We start from the raw sequence: 5,917 nt of genomic DNA, 5'->3' as shown, positions 1-5,917 counted from the left end.
AAAAAAAAAAAAAAAGAAAAAAAGCAAACCAAAATCCCTTTTTATCTTACTGCAAGATTCTGGGAAGAGGTGAAAGTGCATCATGTCTTTGAAAATGCTTGAAGTGAAAACACATTATTTTGTGCTCTTCCTTTTTCAGTTTCCTGTTATTCCTGCAAGCCTTCATCCTGCAAAAATTCATGGTGTTTTAAAAACAATGTTAAAATAAATATTTAATTTATGTAGTTCTTCTTCCAAATGCCTGTCTGATTTTAATGAAAATAACATTAATAGAAGTAGCTAGCTGTTGGTATCTGATATCTCTTTAGTTCATGACTGCTTGTAAGGTGTCTAGGAAAGAAACTGACTTTTTTCTTTATAGTTCATCTGAGTTATGAGTTTAGTTGTTTTCTTGTTTTGTCTTGTCATAACTTCCCGTCTGGTGCTTTCTCTTTGTGCTTGTGTGAGCTGCTTGGGAGTTGGGAGAAGACAGACAAAGAGACATTTCCATGATGCTCTGTGYGAATGGAGGGATACAGCAGAGAGATGTTCACCTAAGGACAAGAGACCTATCTSACTTTCCCTTTTTAGATAAAAATTGGGTGGGTAAAAATATCAAAGCTAAGAGAGAAAAAGCAAAGGAGAAGGGCCTGACAAACACCCAGCCTGGCAGTGAACCTGCAGAATTCCCTTCATCTTCCATTCATCTCTCTAAAATCAGTCCTTGCTTGATGTGCAAAGGCAACCTGTTTCAAATAGCTTCATAATGGGTATGGAAATGGTATTTTTTTCTATAATGAATGATGCCAGTATGGAATGACTTCTTTTGGTTGGACATACTGAGCAGTGTAACCAATACTGCAAGCTTATCTCCTGCAGTTCTTTTTTTGTCCAGGGGTCATGATACATAATTTAGATCTGACCTGTTGCATTCCCTGGATCTTTAGTAAATTTGTATTTAAGTGACACTATTAATTCCATAGAGCTATAATATTTATCTTACAAAACTACTGACTTCCCACAGACTGCAACTTAGTCTGGAGCAATAAAGGAAGGTAAGGCTGGTCTTACTGTGGCTGTCAAGCACAAAAAAGTGCCTGCTACAAAAAAAAATTAAATAGGCTATCTGGAAAAAGTCTATGTGTTAGAGAGACAGAGGAAGAAAGACTTTATTTTAGTTGATGTCTGCAGCCATCACTAATATTGGAGAGGGTTGTGGAAGGAGGAGTTGGTTGGGCATGCACACTGAAAGACTTTATCTAAGCTGAAATTTGTCAAAGTTTCAGGTTGAGAATTAATTGTAGCAGTACATCTGCGTTAACCTGGGAAAAAGGAAGCTCATGGGAAACGTTATTGCTCTSTRYAACCACCTGAAAGGTTATAGTGAAGTACGTGTCTTCACTATCTTCTCCCAGGTAACAAGTGACAGGRCAAGAGGAAATGGTGTCACGTTGTGCCAGGGGAGTCTTAGATTGGATGTTATGGAAAAATTKCTTCACAGAAAGGGTGGTCAAGCACTAGGGCAGGCTGCCCAGGGCAGTGGTGGAATCACCATCCCTAGAAAGATTTAAAAACTGTGTAGATATGGCTCACATGATTTATTGGTGAAAATAGTGATRCTGGGTTGATGGGTGGACTTGATAAACAACTTTTTCAACTTCTTCTGTGATTCAGTGATCTGCTGTGGGCACACAGTCAGAGAAGCAGGTCATTGGGGTATTTTTAGGTGCTGTAACAAGTGTCTAGGGAAGAGAGTGTTATATGTGTGGGTGTATAATAYCAATATGGCAAGCACTTTTCTGTATTGAAGGCAGGTATCTAATTCTCTGCTAATTCAGAATGCATTTTGTGAGCAATTACATTGCATAACACAGGGTAAGGAGGGTTTTTTGGATCCCTTATATAAAACCTACCTGTGCTGCTGGAATTGCTCCAGAATAACTGAAACTGTAGGGCTGCCTGTTGTTCTCAGGAATCAATGGTTATGATAATATCAGAGTTCAAAAGTGACCTTCAGGTTTACTGTGAGCTTTCATGAAAAGCCAACGAKCAAGGCAAGGGGTGGTGCCCTTCCTTGCTAATCAGTAGGATCTGGAAGGACATTTTGGAATATTTTCCAGATGCTCTGGAAAGATATTCATAAAAGTTTCCCTGTCCATTGCAGGTAGGTTACAACAAGATGATCTTTGAGGTTTCCTATAACCCAAAAGATTCCATGGTTCTGTGATTCTAATTTTGCACCTGCTTGTGGACTTAATGCATGCAGCACGTATGGAAATCTCTGGCTTTTGTTATTTGAAAGATCAGTTTCAGCAATCTCCTTTATCCATTTCAGATTTAAAATTTGTGAAGCCAGTGATTAAATATATTTTTTTTGCTTGAGATGTGCTGCCTTGCTTGGCGCACATGTTTGCAACAGACTTTTTGAGAAAGAAGGTTTCAAGCAGTGCTGGACTTGTGCCAGAAGGAAATGAGTAAGCTCCTATCTAGAAATAAGCAGAAACATCTACACAAGTGATTTAGCATTAAAATGAGGACGTCTGGAGTTTGTGAAAATGATCTGACCCCGGACATAAAATTTAACAGCACTCTTTTGGATAAATTTTTGATGCATTTAAAAGTGTAAGGCAGTAAATTTTCTCTGTAAAGAGCAAGTACTACCCATTACATAAAGGACTTCTCTGTGCTGTAGTGCTCACTTCCCCTGGGCTCACTGCWTCCACACACTCGCACATTGCACAGTGTGCTGTGTTCACAGCGAATGASTTGTACACTCAGATCAGCCTCTCAGCTGCTCTRTTATGCCTTGTACAAACAGCTGTTCTCATAGTCTGGAATGCTCAGTGTTGTTTGGTGAGCAGCTGTTGTGGACTTAAACCCATTTTTTCCTGGCCAATGCACCAAAAATGTCGTGGTTTGAACTTGACCGAAAGCCAAAGCACCCACGACGTTTTCCTCCCCTCCATGGAGAGGCAGAAGGGAGAGCAAAAGCCCAATTAACACTAAAATTTATTGCTTTCAGAGAAGATAACATAATTGAGAGAAAGATATGTATGTGCTCCAGAAAATRGTCAGACAGGCTGAATAACTTCAGTTGCAAAATAGATTTATTACTAAAAACTACTAAAAATACTACCACACCAGGTAGGGGAACAGAGATAGGGAAAATTTTACAAGGAGAAGAAAAAAATGGACATTTTAAGACACCTGCTATTCTTTCCGGGAACCTGACTCTCTCCCAGGTCACCCCTCCTCACCCCTCCACGCCTTCCCATCGCAAGAGGGGCAGGGATTAAAGTTTTAACATAGATCAGAGTACTCATAATAGTTATCGTCCATCACCATAGGAGAAGAGTTCTTACAGCTCCAAGCTGTGGAAGTTCTTTTCCCAAGAAACAGTCAGTGTATAATTGCYGGTGGCATGGGATCCTTTTTCTTTACCCTATGGGAGAAAGGAAAACAGTCCTTCAAGGCTGACTGAATTATTGTGGTGGTGTAAGGCCACTATCTCAAATCTCGTGGCARAACACAGCTTCTTCTAARCATCCACTTGMTTCTAAACATCCTCTTCCCACGCAGRACACAATTTCTTCTAAGCATCAACYCGCTTCAGATGTGAGGGRMRGGCCAAGCCTCTTCTCCCTTYTTGGCTTATGRTCAGTCCAGTCCTCAAAGGCCAGGTTTTTWWYYTKGMKKSMMGGSYYYYYYTTTYYWWWMMAGKYYYCCMWTKKWAAAAWWRKYCYTTTRRRRAMMRSYTKKTTTTYTCCATGTTCGAGCACCACAGCAACAGCACCTGTCTTCTTCTTACTGTKATCTTGGGTTTCCATTTTCTTTTCTTACATCTCCTCACCCTCCTCTTCTGTCCTCCCCCAGTGCATGATACTAASAACCTAAAAACTAAATGGTGGCTGCACTCTATCTTGTTTTGAATTCTTAAGTACAAGATTATACRTCATCACAGAGGTATAACTAGTATGTGCAATTGTCCCAGGCCTGACCAKCAKCCTGTCCATCAACCTCASAGCCACAATGGATTGGTTCTTAAACACAGRGGGYAGGGCTCCTTTTGCTGAAGAAGGAGAARGCTTCTAGAACTTTGTCAAAGGAGYCAGCTTTGTTGTTTCTCRGTCCYATCCCCCACCACCAAAAACCAGACTGAGCAAAAGCAGGACAGCAGCCGGCCTGCCTGTRGTGCAGATGTTAGCAAGGCCGTGCCTGGCAGAGCTGGTTTTAGGGGAAGAGGGACATGATGGCCTTGGGCTCTCTGGAAGGGAAGTGACTGGGAGTGATTGTGGATACTTCATSCAAATGTGAAGTACAAATTTTCAGCATGGCCACAAATCATCTGGAAACCTGAGAACTCTGCCTAGGCTTGGCATGGCACAGCAGTGTGTTGTCTGACTACAAACCACGTGCTCAGACAGCTGTGTGGTCTCCCAGCCTAACTCTTTATACAAATGGTTGGCATTCCTCCCTGGAGAGTTTGATGATCCATTTTTTACATTTTTTTTTGTAGATGATGATGACAACCTTGTCAGGTGGTTCTACTGTTCTCTAATTCTGGAGGACACTTCCTGAGGAGATCTGGCAATCCTGGCTTAAGCTTTCTATTAACTCCCTCCTGGAAGGCCGGCTTTGGAGTGTGCTTACCCTGCTGCACCTGCCTTTCCTGCAAGAGAACAGGATTCACGCTTCAGGGAGTGTTACCACACAATGCTATCTGAGAAACTAGGTACAGCCYTTTACTTAAAATAGGAAATAAATGTCAAGAGTTTAGATAGAAGAGACTCAATAAGAGGGAATAAAGCTTCTGTTTTTATCCTCTGTCTTCAAGATTTTTTAACTTTTACGCTTTCTGATTGAAATTGCTTAGCTTGGTTTATTCCAATATATTAATTTCTCCTTTCAAAAATCCTAGTAGAAGCACTGCACCTTTTTTAGACACAGCATATTTATGTGTGTATATTTACACACCTGTACAATTGGAGGATGTAATTTTTATGCAAAATTTGTTGTGGAAATTGTAGAGGTAGGAAATTGTAGAGGTGAAATGAAATGGCATATAAAGTTGCAAATTTGGTATGATGAGGCTGGTCCAAAAGCTCTGCTGAGCTTGAGCATTGTCTTTTATAAAACTGTGATATGTTAATGATTTCTCTTAGCTGGTAAAGTGTCCTGTCAACAAAATTACATTTGCATGTGCCTGGAGATGCGTAACTTATGTRTGTGTTACAAAATGTACAACACAGGGGTTTAAGAGGTGTGGTGTGTTTTTAGAGGATTCACTTCAGAGATGCTGAATCTTCATCTAGGTAATGAATGAAATGAGGAATCAGTTGCATTTACATTCTGAAACTGTGTTGTCATTGTTTTATTGTAGCCAGCAGAACTTTCTAACTATCATTCAATTCTTTTAATAGATTTTATTGTATCAAATAGATGGAGAATGATTTAAATACCTCTATGTGCAAACTCTGGGATTTAATGTTTATTTTTGAAAGGTGAATTTTAACTTTCTTTGTCAAATGCATAGGCAGTGATAGGTCAGAGATGACCCATATGCAGTAATGTATTCCAAAACARGGAATTCAAAGAAAGATCAAACTTAATGTACTTTTCACATATGTGCAGAGGTGGAGCAGTGCTGTAGAAGAGGGAGTGGAAGGAGGTTATCTGTAAACCAGAGTAAACAATGCACCTGTTTAAAATGCCAGGAATCAGTGAAGGTGTGAATCTGAATTGTATGTCCCTAMATAGCTTTCAGCAACCGGGTACATAAGAGAAGAATCAGGCCCTAGAGCTACTGTTTGCAAAGGGTAATTCAATGAAAGGGCTAATCCAGTTAAATGAAAAGGCCTTTGTATATGGAATTACTCCCAAATGAAATTTGTAAAACAATACACGCTATTGAAATGTTTGTTTTTTTTTTTTTTTTTCA

Source organism: Malurus melanocephalus, unplaced genomic scaffold (genome assembly GCF_030028575.1).
Source record: "Malurus melanocephalus ecotype Western Australia unplaced genomic scaffold, MMel_1.1 scaffold_534, whole genome shotgun sequence".
Taxonomy (NCBI): Eukaryota; Metazoa; Chordata; class Aves; order Passeriformes; family Maluridae; genus Malurus; species Malurus melanocephalus.
This window is presented reverse-complemented; position numbering follows the sequence as displayed.